This window comes from Microcaecilia unicolor, chromosome 3 (assembly GCF_901765095.1).
Source record: "Microcaecilia unicolor chromosome 3, aMicUni1.1, whole genome shotgun sequence".
Taxonomy (NCBI): Eukaryota; Metazoa; Chordata; class Amphibia; order Gymnophiona; family Siphonopidae; genus Microcaecilia; species Microcaecilia unicolor.
The window spans coordinates 310019804-310038849 of NC_044033.1; the positions used below are offsets into that span (position 1 = coordinate 310019804).

The following is a 19046-nucleotide window of genomic DNA, read 5'->3' on the forward strand; positions in this document are numbered from 1 at the left end:
AAGGGCAACGACACTCCAACTAGCATAACACCAAAAGCATCGTAGCGGTGGGTGCGGGGCATTTAGCATCTGCACATGCTCAAGGCTTGCTGGCTCCCGCGCTGTCTTAAACAGGAAGCTTTTTGTGTACCAGCCCCGATGCTTTTGGTGTTATGCCGTTTGGAGTGTCACTGCCCCGGAGAGGGAGGTAAGAAAGGCACATCTTGCTGGAGGGGGGGGTGGGGGGTGCTCGTGGCTCCTCCCATTCTGACACCTATGCCTTAATTAGAAAAGTATGCCTAATCATTTTTTACTTGAGGGCACACTGTCATTTGTTCCAAATGCCAGTTGTTTACAGTCTGTGCTGGCCTACAACTGTGGAAGATTTTCACGCACTTGTGCAATTTATTAATAGGACGAGTGTTGTTTTCATTATGGTTTTGTTGTTGCCTAAGACTCATATTTTAGTGTGCCTATTTTTTTTTTTTTTGCAAGGCAATTGCTGGGTGCAGACTCCTGATGAAGGCCTTGCAGCCAAAATACAATTCGTGTTGAGTCTTTTTCATCAACCAACAAAGTTTCTGCACCACATCGTTTGCTTTAGGATTCTTTTGTTACCTTTGCTGTTGCTTTTCTGATTTGTTCCATTCCCCCTACACTTCAAACTTCTCTATGAATTGTGCTAAAGGGAAAATGGAGAGGGTGATGTATGCTTTACTGATTTCCAAAACAGGGGAAGAAAATGACTGCATACAGTGCGTGCAATAAAATATGGGAGGAACCAGACAGGTGGATGAGTGTTCAACAAGTCAGAAGCTTTCTTAATCGTGTGACTTTCAGTATAGATTCTAGAACATTTTCATCCTTAATGGAAAAACAAAAGCCAGACCATTTTTTGTTTTCTTTTTTAATTTTTCTTTATTTTATTATACATGCGCATAGTTTGAATTCTGCATCTTTCATGTGTTTTATGGGTAGCACTGTGCTGCCCACTATAATTGGAACAAAAAAAAAGTTATTACTGCAATGTTAGAAAATTAATGTTTAAAGTACAAACACTACATAGAATATACAGAGTACGAATGCATCAGATGCCGGATATTTACAACAAAGTACATGAGATATTTATAGACTAGGAGAGAACAAGAACCATGACAGTCTGCATAACCTGTGATGCACTGCTAAGTTAAGGTTGGAGAGGGTTAACTCTTCCCTGGTTATAGAGCACTTTAACTTCTTACAGAGTCCCTTCTATTGCAAGGTAGATTGCTAAAGAACATTTACAACCCATCTATGGTCAGGCTGCTTCATGGTAGATGAGTTACAGAGACATACAATCCTTCTATAGTCCCCATTATTCCACAGTAAATAAGTTACAAGGCTGCCAAAAAGGGAGACACAAAGACACAAGGTAAAGATTGAGGTTTGCATTGAGTGGCATAGAAACCCAAGGTTCAGCTGCTTTCATGACTTTCGCGTTGCTGTGATAAAGATTAGCAAACAAGTTGGAGGAGTGCTTTTTAGCATTTGCATCCCTTTCTCATGCCACTGCAGAAGAGCTGGGGATGAAGTTGCTTGAATACACAAATACATTAGCTCCCGGATTCTATATATGGCATCCAAAACCGGCGCCTGATACAAGATGTACGCCCAACTAGAGTGACAATAATTGGGTGCTAATTGAATTGGCGAGCACATCTTGCTATGCACTATAACAATGTGCGCCCAAATCTCATAACGCATAACCCAAAAGGGGGTGTGGCCATGGGAGGAGGGGGCCAGGGGTGTTCCTAAAATTTGCGTGCAGTTATAGCATACTTGGGATGTGTGTCCAAACTGAGCGCTGGGAATTATACATAGTTTCAGCAGGCCTAAGCCCTGACGCCGAAATCGACACTCAATGCTCTTCTATAATGGACGCTCATTTTTGAGTGCCTCTTATAGAATAGCATTGAGCCTGATTTTTTTTTTTTGAGTGCCATTTACTGAATCTCAACCCATATGAGCCATGACAGCGGAGGTGCTTGCTTCCTATGTTTTAAGTTGTAAAGTTGGAGGAGGGCATTGGATTGAGAAAATTGGAAGCAAACATCAGAATATACAGCCAAGGAAGGATTGCACCTGCTATTGGATGAGGACATCAACAGAACATAAGAAAAGCCAGACCTGTGGAGTCAAGCCAAATTCCATTGAGGCCAGCATCTGCTCTCAGACAGTTGCCAGTCCAGGTCACAAGTACCCATCAGATCCCAAAAAGCAGATCTGTTTTTCATGGCTCAGTTCTAGGGACGAGCAATGGTTCTCCCATATCTAGCTGGCCAATAATTTTTTATAGACTTTTCTTCCAGGAATTTGTCCAAACCTCTTTTGAATACACTTGTTTGCTTACACCTTCAAAACATTAACAAACTGGTAAGGTAAGACTTCCCTTTGCTGAACCCCTGCTGACTCATTCCCTTTAAGCTGTGTCTGTCTACATGGTCAGTAATTTTATTTTCATTATAGGTTCAACTATTTTGCCCGGCACCAACGTCAGGTGCACCCGCCTCTAGCTTCCCATTAAATCTGTCTGTGTTGGTATTAAAGTCTTTGCTCATTTTGATTACAAATGGCTGACATTCCTGCATTGTTCTGAATGTGCCTTGTCATTGATGCAGTGGTCTCTGCCTGGAAGAATATTACCCCATGGAAGTGTCACTTTCCTCTTCCCTGTGATGTGTTATCTTGTATCTAGGAAGGGACTTAACAAGAAAACTGGTTTCATTGGCTAAATCCTTTGGTAGCTGTACATTCTGCTGCTCCACTTCCCCCTCTGCAAATCCATTAACTTTACATCTCATTATAGCTGTGTAAACAAATACTAATGTTGTATATTAGTTATAAGTTACTTGTACTTGGAACAAACCACATTTAGCTCAGTTTTCAGTAACCTAATGAAGGAAGCAGAGCTCTATAAAAATCTGATTGACCTATTAGTCCAATAGAAAGCTCTAATCTACAGCTTGTTTGTTGACCCTTATTTCTACATATGCAAGTGAACTAACACAACTTTACTCAAGATTTGTAGTAACAAACTTGACTGCATAGTATTCCCAAACCATCATAGGAATGGCTTCAAAACATCATCAATTACTCTCCCCGTGGAGTCAAATGGGACTACCATTGTCTGAGAGTGCAAGAAAGAGGCTATTGTGTATTAATCAGCACAGTGTATGCTTTCTGAAAGTTGTTTGAACACACTCACTTGGGACAAAGACTCTGGACTTTCCTGGTGAACAAAATCACTGATGTTTTTTTTTTTTTTGTTATATTTGTACCCCGCGCTTTCCCACTCAGGGCAGGTTCAATGCGGCAGGCAATGGAGGGTTAAGTGACTTGCCCAGAGTCACAAGGAGCTGCCTGTGCCAGGAATTGAACTCAGTTCCTCAGGACCAAAGTCCACCACCCTAACCACTAGGCCACTCCTCCACAACTGTGCCCCATAACCTACCACAAAGGTAATTCGGTGGTCCTTAATTACATTTATTTTATTTATTTATTTATGACATTGATATCCCGCATTAGCCCGAGTAGAATTCAGGTTCAATGTGGCTTACATAACAATTAGAAAAGCATGAACTTGTTCAAAATATATTAACAGAAAGTAAAATACATCATATAACGTTAGACCAGTAAAGCTTGAGTTAGAAACAGATGTAATTAAATGCTTAGGGCCCCTTTTACCAAGCTGCGGCAAAAGGGGTCCTTTGCTGGCATCAGTGTGTATTTTTGACGTGCGCCAAGGCCCCCCTTTTACCTCAGCGGGTAAAAGGTAGGTCTTTTTTTTTTAAGGAAATGGCAATGCAACAAGTGAAGTACTTGCCATGCGGCCATTTTGAGGGGGAGCCCTTACCGCCGCACAATGAGGTGGCAGTAAGGGCTCCCATGCTAACCCAACAGTAACTGGGCAGAGCACGGCACTGCCTGATTACCACTGGGTACACACCATCACTACAAAAATAAATATATTATTGTAGCGCTGGATATGGTGGTGCACTGGGAGTGGGAAATACCACCGGGCTGCTGCAGTAGCCCAGCAGTACTTCCTTTTTAGCAAGAGGAAAGCCCATGTTGGGCTTACCATCATTTTGTAAAAGGGGCCCTTAGTGATTTAAGCTAGATAATTGAAATATGGAGGAAAAAGGATTAGCTGGGTTAGACAGGAGTAGTAGGAGGTGGGATGAGGTACAAATTAATGCCATGAGTTTATTTGAGAACAGTGCTTATTTCTTTAAAGGCTAGACTGAAGAAGTGCGTTTTCAATAGACTGCAGAATGACAATCATCGGTGCATTTGATGGTTTTAGATAAGGCGTTCCAAATTTTAGTGCCTTGATATGAAAAGTTAGCAGTATGGATCATTTTGTAGGTTACTTTCTTACAATTCGGGAAATGTGTATGGTATGTACAAGGAGATTTGAAGGATGGAAAGGAACAATGTGTTTAAGACTGATGGCTGGAAATGTGGAAAGGAATGTCTGGTTTAGAGGGGAGTTATTTCTACGACAAGCACATTTCTTTAAGGTTTATACCTTGCATTCTAGTTTCCTATTTGGTCAATACCTCTGCCCTGCTAATCTTGTTTGGATTGTGATTCACCAGGTTGAACAGAAGAGACCTCAGTCATGAACAGGGTTGCTGGCTACAAATTAGGTGGATTAGATGATACTATAAACACCTGGAATATTTATAAGTATAAAAAAATATTGCCTACCTAAAGGTACCCTTGTATCAAGCATCAGTGCACTCAGGTTATAACATTCATCACCAAGTATATCAGCAAAGATTACCCTGGGCATTTCCTGAGAATGCCAACTGGCTACCAAATACATGCAGAGTCTGCAACCTAAGTCCTACAAGATGAGACTTGGCAACCTATCTGCACTGTATTGAGATTTATTAACCATCGTTATGAAGAGATTCACCCAAGGCAGGTAGAGGAAAAGAGTGAGGGGGAATGATGGAGACATTCAAATATCTTCAAGGTTTTAATAATGCACAAGAAGCAAATGAGGAAAGAACGTTCTAGAACAAGAGGTCATGGTATGAAGCACCAAGATCATAAACTTGAGTAACATAAAGGAATATTTCTCCAAAGAAAGGAGACGTGAAACCAGTAAAAGAATTCAAGACAGTACTAATTACGCACAGAGGATCCTCAGATATCAGCAGCCTGAGACTGGGTGACTGCCATATTGCTTCAGAGATGGGCAGACTAGATAGGCCTTGCAGTTCTTAGCTGCCATCATTTTCTAAGTTTTTATGATTGTGGAAAATACAAATTACTAAAACATAACAATGTCAGCCCGCTAATTTCAGGTCTCCTAGCAGGGCATATGAAGCTCACGCTACAGGATCAAATGTGCTCCTTGATCTATATTCCTTTAAGGTTTTACATGGTCATCTCACCCAGAGCACCTTCCAGACATATAAAGCCAATAAAAAATAAAAGTTTCTCTCTTAAGTATTAAAGTTGTGGTTCACAATCTGTGGACTAAAGACCCAAAATGGGGTTCCATCATCAGAAGTCACAGAAATAGAGCTGCTCCCCTTCTTTCTGGACCTCCAGTCTGACTATTCCTTGTACAGGCAGTCAGCATGGGACCTGTGGCTTATTTAACTTTAAGATTTGTGTGGTTAATGTTTTGTTTTTAGGCAGCCTTGGATGCGTATTAGATAGGATAAACAAGATCTTTATCCCTGGCTTGGAATGTGCCCTTTTGGGTTTAAATGGGGGTAGGAGAAACAAGGCCCTTATGCCATGAAATTCGTTATAGCTGCCCATTCATTTATTCATACAATTCTTGCACCTTCCCCTTTACGATTACTCATTTTTAAACCACTTTATTATTATTGTTTTTATCATTAAAAAAAATAAAATGCATACTTATATATATATAATTTTTTTTATGTTAATATTTATGTCCGTGCTTATATATTTGTAATATAGCTGCGACCCCTGAGGAAGACATAGAACCGAAACATGAACCGTGTTGGTCCCAGATGACTTTTGTAGTTTTTCAAGGAGAATAAACCTTTTGGAAGACTATTGATTCCTGGTCATTCTTTGGCACATTCCTCTACCCTGTTTGCTGATTGATTGATTGATTGCTGTGGCAGGACCATCCCGCTCTTTTGCTTTTTCACATATAACATTTTTTATGATTTTATATTGATTCTGTATGTATGTTTGATTTAATACTGTGTTGTAAAACCCCTGATGTAGTCTTATTGGCGAAACATGGCCATGTTGGGTCAATTTCACTAAAAGATTTTCCTGGACTCCTGGTCTGTTTTGGTTTTTGTCCTTTGCTGCTTGCTGTGGACTTCAAGAGCCTCTTTTTGGTGTTCCACAACTCACAATATGGACATTCATTTCTCATGTATTTTAGAATAGTATCTGCTGACGTACAGCCTGATCCAAAACACATGAGAAAGGGATGTCCATGTACTGTTTACATCCAGCTTGAACATTTATTTTACAAACTGAAACATCCAAAGAATGAACGGGGTAAAATAAGGGACATGCAGAGGAATGTCTGTATTATAAAATGGCCACACAGATGTCCACATGAAGTAGTTGCCTAATGGTTAGAGAAGCCGGCCGAGAACCAAAAGTCTCTGGCTTAAGTCCTACTGTAGCTGTTTGGAATTTTTGTTTTAAGTTTGTGAGCCCTCCAAGGATAGGAAAATACCTACTGTGACTTCCCTTATGCCATTCAGTGGAGAACTGCTCCACTGGAGCACCTTTCTTTACTGTGGACATGCCAAGTACTAGGTCAAAATACAGGCATCCATCTTTTTGAACATGGATTTCCCTTCTCCTTCTGCAGAGTTGGATGTCCATCTTTTGGCCCCTCCCTAGTCCCACCCAGACCATACCCCTTGCCATATAGACATGCAGGAGTTTGATATCCATATCCTGGCTTTATTAAATTGGGATTTGGACATCTGTGCAATATAGTTGTCTAAATTCTGGTTTTCAGATGTCCAAAACATGAACAGAGCTTCTAAGATAACCACCATAGCATGCTTTCCCATCACCTGCTCTGCTACTTAATAATGGTGAGAGCTTTCCATAGTTACTTTGAAAAGGCATTCTGGTCAAGGAAGACTAGGCTCAGAGATGTGAAGGACTAAAGAAAAATTAAAATGGAAAAATTCAGAAAATTTCCAATTTTTTTTCATTTATAGCCTTAGGAAAAAAAATGTCAGTAATGCCCCCCTTCCCCCAGCCTTTACATTTGTAACCTGGATAAATGTGTACAGTTGAGAGCTATGGTGATTCAGTGTGCAGTGCATCAAGTCAAAGTGCTGACAAAGACGGCACATAATGGGGCTTTCCCAATATTGGTGGCTCATTGTTCACATAGTCCCAAGGAACACTGGAGGCAGCCAGACCTCAAAATTGTACGGACTGTTTCCGTCATCACCAAATTAATTCATACCCAGGAGACACATCAGCTGGCGACATTGTGGCAGTAGGGGTGCAGCATCACATTTCTATCAGTTCAGCTTTTATTACCTTGTACTAGTTCCAAGTGCTTTGCCTTCCTTTCAATTCCTTGGAGCCAGACGCAAGAAATTAACGAGCAATCATCCCTCACAAGTGCGCAGCCCTTATGGAATCCCTGCTTCTGTAAGTGGCTGTTAATTTCCCTCCAAATGCCACTTCTTCTCCTGCCTCCTCCATGTGTGTGTGCCGAGAGTGATAATGTGTTACTAGAAAGCAGTGCTTTTTCTGCATAGAATGCACAGTATCTTGCCATGTGAATGAAGGGGAAGAGAGGCCTTCAGGGCTGCTTTATGAAAAGAGATCTGCAAGAAGCAAGCAAGGGGAATTAGCCATTCCTTCTATTTCTCTGCAACAGACAGGACTGTGGAGTTAGGCATGGAGGGCCTGTTAAGAGTTGGGACTTTGGAGTGGCAAATGGGGCAGCTTCCCTTGTTGTCTTGGGCAAGGGACATTGGCCAACACTCTTTCCCCTAACTCCCTCCTTCCTTCCTTCCCTCCGTTCTCCACCCTTCCTATTCTCCCAGGTTGAAAGGGTCACTGCAGATTACCTACTCGGAAACCCCTTCCCTTCACACATCGTTATAGTCCAGCAGCAGGAAACGTGTTTAATCTGATATCATTTACTGCTGCCGATACTTCTGCAAGATTCAGATTGTAGGGCTGAGTTGTTGACATAGATAGGCATTTTCTATGTTGGTGTGACACAAGGAAAGTGGAAAAGAAAGTTAAACCTTTCGTATTTCATGAATTTATATTCAGTTCTATACATAAAAGTTCTAAATGGATTATAATCAAGCATGCATAAGGAATTTGACAAACCCGATTAAAAAAAAAATCAAAATCATCTACCAGAGGTAAAAAAAGAAAAACAAATATTTTAAATGATTAGGGATTGAAATGTGTCAACTTTAGGAAATTTGCATCTCTTCTATTTTTGTATTTTGCCCAATACAGGGAGGAAATATCTTTAGTTTTCTGTATTCAGTATTGCACCATTCATACAGTCTAAGATTTTGGGGGTGTTCATTTCGGTTTGATTGTTTCTAATTTTTGGGCCCTGATATGTGACTGGGATAAAGGATTCTGCTAGTTTGTAGTTTTTGTGTAAGGATCTGTAGCAGTCCTGCTTGGTCTATTTTCCCAATAGTAGGTGTATTGGTGCTCTGAGCCTGGTTTAATATTTATAGTTCTGTCTTTTAATAGGTAGGATTGTTACAATTTAGACTGGGAGTGAGTGCTGTTATGGTAAGTTTGCTGTAAAGGTTCTGTATGTCTTTAAGCAGGATTTTGTATTATTTTGCCAAGTATCTTTCAGTGGAAAGTGTTACCCCCTATTGCCACCCCAAATACTTCTGTTCCAGAGACACCACTCTGCTGACTTCTCAGCCCCCATTTTGACTGACAGACCATCCAGCCCCAGCAGGTCCTGAGGAGAACCAGCACTGCTGCTCCTTGCAACCCCTCCCCCACCCCACACACAACCTAAAGTAAGCTCAAATTAAAAAAAAAAAAAAAAAGGGGGGGGGGGAGATTGAGTAAATCTGAGTATCTACCCCTACTGCAGAACAAGTTGGTCCCGACTCCAACAAACTGTCCAACATATTTTCATTTTTAAGCCAAGGAAACTTATTTACCAGCCTCACCAGTTTCTGCTCCGATGAATATTGATGCCATGTGAACATACTGCAAATTTCTCTCAGAATGGTGGCAGTGGACATTTCATCATTTCATTGGCACAGTTTGCCAAATAAATTGAATTTGTCAACTGAGCCAAATATCTAGTCAGCCTTCTCTCCCCTGCCCCCCAGCCCTGCCGCCACACACCATCACCACCTCTCTCCCTCACCATCAAACTTAAGTAACTTACACTGTGCAGATTTGTTGAAGGTTTACATCAGTATTTTCTTGTTGAAAATACCTGAATATTTCACTGACAAATGTGAAGTAGTTTCTGCACTGGTTGAAAACCAGACGGCAATGTTAACGTATCTAGCCCAATAAGGGGATAATTTTTATAAAGCATTTTCAATGTATAAACTATGTTTGACATATGGAGAACAACTGCATGGGGGTATATCCATGTAAATAGTATGCCCATAGCAAAAAAAAAAAAAAAAGCCTACTTTTATGTGACTAGGGGTCCTGGGGGTTCATTTTGGGTGGAGCTGGGCACAGCTCTGACACACTCATAGATGCAGAAGGGGTAATTTTATAAGTGAACGCCTCTTTTTAGAACCCCTGACCAGAAGTTATTCTATAATGGCACCTGGGCAGCCAGATTTCATTAATAAATGCACAGGAGGCATCTCTTTCAATTGAAAGGAAGCTTTGGAACAAGTGGGCATAGGATGAAGGTGAAAGGGAATAGTCTCAGAAGTAACCTGAGGAAATACTTCTTCACGGAAAGGGGAGTAAATTTGTGGAACAGCTTCCCAGTGGAGGCGGTGAAGATGGAAACAGTAACTGAATTCAAGAGAGCTTGGGACAAGTACATAGGATCCCTAAGGGAGAGGAACATATAGTAGATGGCAAGGATGGGCAGACTGGACAGGCCATATGGTCTTTATCTGCCTTAATTTTTCCATGTTTCTATGAATAGTGCAACCTGGCATTGGTGTGCCTTACATTTACCACAGACCTGCAGGCACTCAAATGCGGCAGTTGTATGCATTAGTGGCAGCACCACTCGTGTCCTTTCCATGCTTTGCCCACATGCAGGGCTGGCAAGAGACTGAGCCAGGCCCAGGGCAGGGCTGCTGCTGTCAGCCCCTCCCCTAAGACTGCTGTGTAGCCAGACTTAAAAAAATTGGGGGGTGGGGCCAGAACCCACTCCACATACCTTGGCCAGCAGGGGTCCCCAAGCACCACCAGCAGAAGCCTTCTTCCAGCACTGTTCTACAGAAAATCAGCAGTAGGCCAGGCAATGCAGCAGAGAACAGCGCTGGAGGAAGGCTTCGGGACCCCCATCAGCCGAACCAGAGGCCCCGAAGCCCCATGTCTGTTTTTCCCCAGCCTCTAAGGGAGGCCCGGCACCGAAGTTTTCTCTCTCCTGCTCCTGGGTCTCCTCAGAGACACACCCCGGCGTTGGGCCCGTTGGAGGCCAGGCCCAGGGGAATCGCCCCCCTCTCGGCGGCCCTGCCCACATGAACATCCTTCCTTGCCTATATGTACTATGCCACATATGTTCACCCTTATAGAATAGTGCTTGGGTATTTTGCTGCCACTTAGTCACGTAAGTGCATGCTTATCCATAAACTTCACCATATTCTGCACACATACATGCAGACATCCTAGAGTGCACATATGTGGCTGCATCTGCCTTAGAGCAAGTGGACATTGCGCACTACCGGGGATGCTTCTTCAAGCCTCTTTTATAAAAGCATACAGGAGAGGGTTGTGTAGCCAAAACATTTTTGTTTTATGTTGTTTCTCGTATTGTTTACTGGAACTTTCATGGGGTGGGGGGGGGGGGGGTTCAAATTGTTTTTGTAAAGGGAGCAATATCATTGGAGGTGTGCACTCTTTTGCAAAGAATGTGCCCACTTTCAGAAGAGTGCACACTAGAGCTGTACCGAATAGCATATTTTACTATTCGGCTGAATACAAATAAGGAAAAATATTATTCAGCCGAATATGAATAATGGGCATTGAGTTTTTACATAACAAATAATAAAAGAAGCAATGTAAAATCAGAGATCAAGTGTTTATTTCAGTAGGATTTAGCAATAAGAGCTCCGTATTATTCAAATTTAAATCGCTATTCAGATGAATACAAATTATGTATTCAGGGCAATATCTGTGCGCAACTATTCACAACTCTCGAAAAAAAAAATGACATTTCGGATTTTCTTCATGTCATTTTACATGAATACACATCCCTAGTACAGAAGCCTATGATACCTTTATAAAAGAACTTGCAATCTTATGGCATCCAAAAGTCTTATGTTAGAAATCTTTCAAAATAACAATGATAAACTAATGATCACTCCAATAAACCTGACTCACAACCAATTCAACTATTCAGAATATTTTTAGGACCTCATGCCACTAAGATTTACAGTCCCGCTTCATCATTGGCCCTTTAATCCACCTAAATTTAAATTATATTAGATTAATATTGTACCTTATTCTTACAAAGTTTAAATGTACTCATCTGCAGTTCTCATTTTAAGTCTGCTGGGGTTTCAGTACATGCTGTTTCAAAGAATAACCCCTATTCTTAGCCTGATCCATCCTCCCAACTCTCCTTGACTGCAAACGTTTTCAGAGCTGGGAGGACAGGTCAGGCTAAGTACAGGGGTAATTCCTTGAAACAGCACGTAGCAAGATATGAGTTATGTCGGAGACTGATCCCCTCCCCCAACCAACTTAAAATGAGGAGTACATTTAAATGTAGTAAAAATAAGCACGATATTAATCTAAATTAAATTTAGGTGGACTACAGGGCTAATGCCGAAGTGGAACTGTAAATCTTAGTGGCATGATAGCCACTGAGTATCACTGCTGAGGTCCTAAAATTATTCTGTATATTTCAGTCAATCAGTTGTGAGTCAGGTTTATTGGAGTGATTATTAGTACCTTTATAAAGTAGGTGCACATGCTCTTATAAAATTATTCCCTTAATGTTGCTGATAGGAGAATTTAATAGCACTTGGAATACAGAAACCTGCTCCAAGAGCTTTCATGGCTGCTACCCTTTGGAGCAGGATAAGAAAGCAATGCTAGATCTCTTGTTAACAGGGGTGTAGCCACGGGTGGGCCTGGATGGGCCCAGGCCCACCCACTTTTGCTACAGGCCCGCCCCGCCCGCGACAGCCCCCTGCACTGACCTGAAGCGCGTTCTCCCTCCAATCCAGCACCGGCGATCATAGCCAGCCTTCTACCACGTCCAGCAGGAAGTTGCAGAGTAGGCGGGACGCGCCTGAGAAGAAGCTCCGACGACGCGCGCTGGACGTGGTAGAAGGCTGGCTATGATCGCCGGTGCTGGATTGGAGGGAGAACGCGCTTCAGGTCAGTGCAGGGGGCTGTCGCGGGTGGACATAAAATGTGGTGGTGGCGGGGGGTGAACGATGGAGAGGAAAGAGGTCTGTGCCCACCCAGTCCACCTCCAGGCCCACCCAAAAATTAATCGCTGGCTACGCTACTGCTTGTTAAATGAAATTTCCGTCAACAAATGTTTCCAGCTTCTGCTGAGGATCTCCTGGAACAGCAACAGAAGTACCCCCGAGCAGTGGGAGGAGAAACTCACATCCGGGCGACAAGGAAGAGCCTTCCATTCAGATCCAGCTGGGGTTGCTATGAGTGGCTTTACAGCACGGTTTATTCAATTTTATTAAAAAAAGAAAAAAAGTAAAACATACAATTCAAAATTCACATCTATGTGGTTTTGAATTGGACAAAATCCAACTGGGAAACTGTGATGGTTAATAGACCTGAATAGACTTCCCGAGCCTGTACGTCTAGCCCCGTCCTTGGCCGTTTTAAAGTCCAGGCTAAAAGCCCACCTCTTTGACACTGCTTTTGACTCCTAACCTTTACTCACTTCCCCTGTACCCCACCTCTTTAATTCCCTTACCTCTTAGTTGTTCTGTCTGTTTACCTGTCTTATTTAGATTGTGAGCTCTTTAAGCAGGGACTGTCTTTTCGTGTATGGTGTACAGCACTGCGTATGCCTTGTGGCGCTATACAAGTGATAAGTAGTAGTAGTATAAATTTCACTCTTCATTCTGCATCTCTCACCGCAAATTGTAAATGAGCAAACCATTTTAGTTGATGCTTGAACAGTGGGGGAGAGAGACCAGACAGACAAGCTGGCCATTTCTCAGATCAAACAGTTATTTGCTACTCACCTTGAATGTGAGGCAGCCTATAGGACAAAAACGCCCCAAGCCTGTACTCTACTTACTGCTGAACATAATTGCACTGAATCTACTAAGGGGCAGATGAAAGACACCCTGTGCCCTGTCCCTGCTCGCCTCCCTTTGATCCTGTCCTGCATAATATTCATACATGACTACAAATGCCACTACTCTTTATAGTGATAATGGCCATTCCCTCTACAAGCTAAAGGTCCCTAAATAACTGCAGGATCAGAGGGTATCCTGGAGGGGTAGCATGTCAAAAACCATCCAGAACAAATGAATTAGATAGCACAGCCAGTATATCACAAAATATAGCTTCTCAGCCAATATTAAAAAATATGAACTTTCTAGAAAGTCATATTAAAGTGCTAGAAGGGCTTGTAGAGGATAAGTGCAGACATTTATTTCAGGCTTTCTTGATACATTTTTCCTTACATATAAAATACTCTTCATTTTAGTAAAGTGCATGGTTTTTATATATTGCTTATAACAGGGCTTCCCAAGCCTGGCCTAGAGACCCCACAGCCTGTTGGGTTTTTAAGCTATCCACAACAAGTATCTACAAGATACTGCATATACTAGCAATCTGGTATATGTAAATTCATCTCATGCATAGACTTTATGGATATTCCAAAAACCCAACAGGCTGTGGGGTCTCTAGGGCAGGTTTGAGAAGCCCTACCCTATACAGCCATCTCTGAGGTACTCTGGCTGTGCTAGCTTTCAAACAGGGTCTAGGGCCTATGACTTTTTACACTGCAACTACTGAAACATTGCTCTGGCAGTGCCCTGCAGCAACATCTTGGACATCAATGCTATTTTATATTGCAAAAGTATATCAAGATATCAACTGTGTCGCAACATTGAAATTCTTATATCCATTGCTATAGACACCATCCCTTCAAATAACATGGGCATAACATCAGAACTGAAGACACAACTGCATTCTATTGTACCAGTGACATGCACCCAACTGAGATACTGTTCCTCATCTCTCAGAAATACTGGCCATCTTACATAGATCATCAGAGCTCACCATGTACACTTTCTCCAACTCCTGAGGGCAGCTAGATCTCTCTACCCCTCGCTTCTGTCACCAAGCTCATTTCCTAGTCTGTGAACATCTCTGCTATCTCTTCTTGGATATAAAACTATCATCTTAAAATAGGTAAATATCTGGTGTTCTCATCCCACCCTTCCTACCTTTTCCTGCTTCTTAATTACCCTGAGCAGAGCCATCAGCCTCCCCATCTCCCAAGCCTATTATCTCACATTCAGCTCCTGTCTCGTATGTGCATTCTGCCGTATATCCACTCCTTTACCAACGTTTCTTGTCTATTGTCCACAACACAGCCAAGATGGCCTCTTTCTCTGTAGTCAGTGTGTTAGTGGGTTGTGTTAGCTTTTCAAGGACCTGGGCTTTTGTGACCACACAAATGAGAAGGAACCTTTATAGTCTTGATGGTTCATGTGCTGCGGTACAGAAATACAGAACATGATGACAAATAGAGACCATATAGCCTATCCAATCTCCACACCAAGTGCTCAGCTCTATAACCTCTTCCTCTCCCTCAGAGATCCTCCGCATGTATCCCATGCTTTCCTAAATACAGATACTGCCCGTTTCACCACCACAAACAATGGTAGGCCGTTCCACACATCCACTACCTTTCTGTAAAGCAGCATTTCTTAGATTACCACCGAGTCTATCCCTTTTCACCCTCATCATCTGACCCCTGTTCTAGATCCTTCTTTCCAGTGAAAAAGGCCTGCCTCTTGTGCATTTGTACCATGGAGATTCTCGATCATATCTTCCTCTTCACCTCCAGTTTATATGAGTTCCAGTGTTTAGGTCTGTCCCCATCTGATTTATGATGAACACTGGCCATTTGATTAACCACAGGACCTTTAAAAGATTTTACAGCTTATAAAGGCTCCAGTTTTCTCCAGACCAACACAACTACTAGAACTGTATTTTCTGTATATTCAAACCTCAACCTATGTGCTAGTTATCTCTGGTCTAGAGAGCTGCACAGGAAGGGGGTTAGCAGGAATCTTGTGGTTCCCGCAGGACTACCGTGGGATCCCTTCCAGGTCCACAGGACTCCAGTGGGGATGGACACAGGTGTGCAGGGTTCCTGCGAAAGTGTAGTGCCAGGCCAGCGTACCTATCCTTTCCTTGTGCCATGGCAATTACAATAGCACTAAAAAAATGAATGGATATGGTTGATAGCATTGAAATCCCCATAAGCACTGAAAGGGGAAGTTATCAACTGTCACTATTGAGATATTTTACAAGTCGGGTTATTTTTGCAAAAGGGGACTGGCGGGGATGGAGGCAATTACTTGTGGGGATGAAAAAGATTAGTTGCGGGGTGGGGATGGAGAAGATTCCAATGGGGACGGGTGGGATGGGTTAGATTCCAGCAGGGACAGGTGAAATTTCTGTCCCCTTGCAACTCTACTCTGGTCTTAGCTACAATAATGTCCTTTCCTGATCGCCCCATCTCCCAACTTGTCCTTTCCAGCATATCCAGAATGTGGCATCAATTTTCCTCTCATTGAATACTTCACTGGCTCTCTCTGTACACCTTCATTAAGTGAGAGAGATGCAACAGACTGAAAACACTGAACCTTCATTCTTTGTTACACCTTTCCAGGCACAGGTCTCTCTTCTTTTCTCTCGTCAGTTTTTTGCTACTTATGTGCATTTTTTTTTCCTGACCACCCTCCTTATCTCTGAACGTCATTCTCACATGCAATATGCTGGGCACCTTTTGCTCAATATGTAAGGTACACTTCAGGATATATTTCTTTAGGCAGGCATGTCATTACTCTCCGTAAAGCCCTGTCCGATTTACCAGTATTCTGCTCCAATAACCATCCTCATTCACTTGTTTTGAGAGTCATCTTCCTCCTTGTACCTTTACCAGTGGTGCATGGACCCCACTCCCACTTAAATATCTCCTACTTAAATATATGGCTAGCATATCTCTGTATAAGCTGTGTGTCCACTGCCAGTACAATGGAATTATAATGGCTCTCAGTGCACTGGAAGAGTGTATGATGGAAGCACTGCAGTGCAGGAAGACCAACTCTGCAGGGCAATTCTATAAACTAGTTGCTAAATTTATGCCTGCACATTTCACCCATAAATGTTTACAGTACTAGCATACATGTGCCTATGTGCACAATTAAATGCATATATGCTAGAACACCACTAAGCGCTCGTCTGCAAATACCTGCTTACATAGTGCATATTTGCAAAGGGGTGGAGCATGAGCACATGGGCGGGGCTCCCACTTATTCGCATAACTTACAGCATGCTGGAAGTTACGCAAGTCCCTGCCATACTCAGGTGCTCGCACTTACACCAGCTTTAAGGCTCACATAAGTGCGGGCATCTAAATGTTAGTTTTGTCTGTACCGGGTGACAGGAAAGTAGTCGCCTACTTTCCTTTACAGAATAGGCTCCTGCCACGTGCCCGCCACATGCCTAATGGGTGGCGCCAGTTATAGAATTGCCCTCGTGATGCTCATTTTTAAAAGGACCCTGAGGGAAAGGGGAGAGAGAGCGCAGTACTGGAGGTGTTCATTTCTGAGGAAAACTTTTCTAAGTCTGTTGGAAATCCCTGAGCACCTTATGTGTGACTGTCAGAGCAGCAGAGTTGCATTAGCTATTGCTAATCAGTGGTGCCAAGTGGACGTCCTGGAAGAGGTGCCCTCCAGCCCCCTGGCCAGCAAGTGTCCTTTGAGCCACCTGAGAATGGCATTTGCAGAGGACAGAGTGTTAGCTACCACTGAGAGAGAAGAAACGAAAGATAAGAAAACATGAACAAGTGAAACACTTGGATTGAGCAATGGCATACAGTGACCTCACTGAGAGCAGTTATCCTGGTTCAGTGCTGGTGTGTTCATTATAATAAACATTTATACAGAACAACATGGTGTGTGCAAGCACCTTACAGATGTCACAGAGAGCCCAGGATTTCTTCCAGCCTATAAAAGCTGGGTTTTGCATGTCTTTCTCAAGTCTCCTGAGACATTTAGACTTTACCACTCCCTTTAAAACAGCCCAAACTCGCCAGCCTCCCTCCCCACAATTGTGGAAACATCCCAATTCACTTTCATCCATATTCCAAACCCCAGCCCCCTCCCCTCCACAAGTTCTGCTCACTCACACTGTGAGAGACAAAGCCACTCTAACCTTACACGCAGCTGACCGGATCCCACATGTGGATCCACTGTGATACACGGACTGGATGGTGGCACATTGTGTTGGAACAGATAACAATTTGATGAGGGCGGAGGATTGCTGAAATCACACAGTGGAGTGTTATTACGATGCTCCCTGTGCCAGAATACAGCAGGTACAGGCTTGCACCGTTGAGGACCCTGCAGCTCCAGAGTCGATGAATATTTCTTCTAACTCTAGTGCTTATGCTTTTGTTGCTAATGCCAACAGGACTGTCCTGCGGTGTGGATGGGGCAGATTTCAAATGGAATCGAAGACTTTGGACTCAACTGCATTGCTCAGCTGTAATGGACCTGTGAGGATACATTAATGAGAAAATTAACATGTGAAGGGAAATTCTATAAAGTAGCTGCCTGCATTTACATCCCCCTTGTGCGCATAAATGTTGAGAACACAAGTACGTACATGTGTGTGCACTAGCAGGGTGCTTAAGCGCTGTTCTATAAAGGTGCACTTAAGTGGCATAACGAGGAAATGCAGAGGGCGTATAGAGCAGTGGCACAGCCATGGAGGGGCCTTGGGGGCCTGTGCCCCCCCGAACTGCAGCACCCCTTTACCTTTGCTGGTGGAGATGTCAAAGCCCCGCCATGCAAATAAATACAGTGCCATCGCTCTCCTCTTCCTTGCGCTGCTTCCTTCCTGCAGAAGTCGGCAGCATGCCTTCAGCCGCCGATGTGGGGAACTGTGCCAACTTTTACAGAAAGGAAGTAGTGCGAGGAGGAGGGAATGGCGGCACTGTATTTATTTGGCTGGTGGGGCCTCGGCATCCCTGCGCATGGGGGTGGGGGAGAGGAGGAGGGAGGAAAGCATTGCCCCCCCCCCCCAGTCTACCCCTGGGCATCCCCAAAATTGGAGGGTTGGCTACGCTCCTTGTATAGATGGGAGGAGCATGGGCAAGGGCTCCCAGTTACATGTGCAACTTACAGAATATTCTCAGTTCTGCGCACCCCTGCCACAGTTATGGTGGTGTAACTGCCGTCGTGTAAACGTTAGGCATGCTGCCGCTGGGTCATGCTAGCATTGGGTTAATGTGGTAGCTCAGATGGGGGTATAGAATTAGGCTCTCACCATGTAGCATTGGGGCACCTAAATGGAGGCACTTAGATATAGAATTGCCCCCCAAAGAGGGTAATTGTATAATAGTGCACCAATATGGAGGCATCTGATAGGCATAAAGGAAAATGAGAGCTTACTTCCCATTATAGAGTACTAGCATAACCTGGTATACGTGTGCCTATGCCAGTCATATAATTGCTATAAGTGCTCCTGCCCATGATCCACCCATTTATACATTTACCTGTAAGCTATGCACATATTTGTACAGTAGTCCTTGAGTGCATTTTCAGCATTATGTGTATGTTATGTGCACACATATGCCAGTATTCTAACCACTGACA

General features: G+C 43.1%; 1 protein-coding gene across 1 annotated transcript in view; it reads right to left on the reverse strand.

Annotated features, from left to right (window-relative positions):
• Positions 1–17882: 17882 nt before the first annotated feature.
• The window catches only part of PDE1B (phosphodiesterase 1B), a 390321-nt gene continuing 389157 nt past the window's right edge, over positions 17883–19046 (reverse strand). The window contains exon 15 of the mRNA XM_030198308.1: positions 17883–17942. The gene's annotated coding sequence lies outside the window, so the exon portion shown is untranslated. The remainder of the gene's footprint in view (positions 17943–19046) is intronic.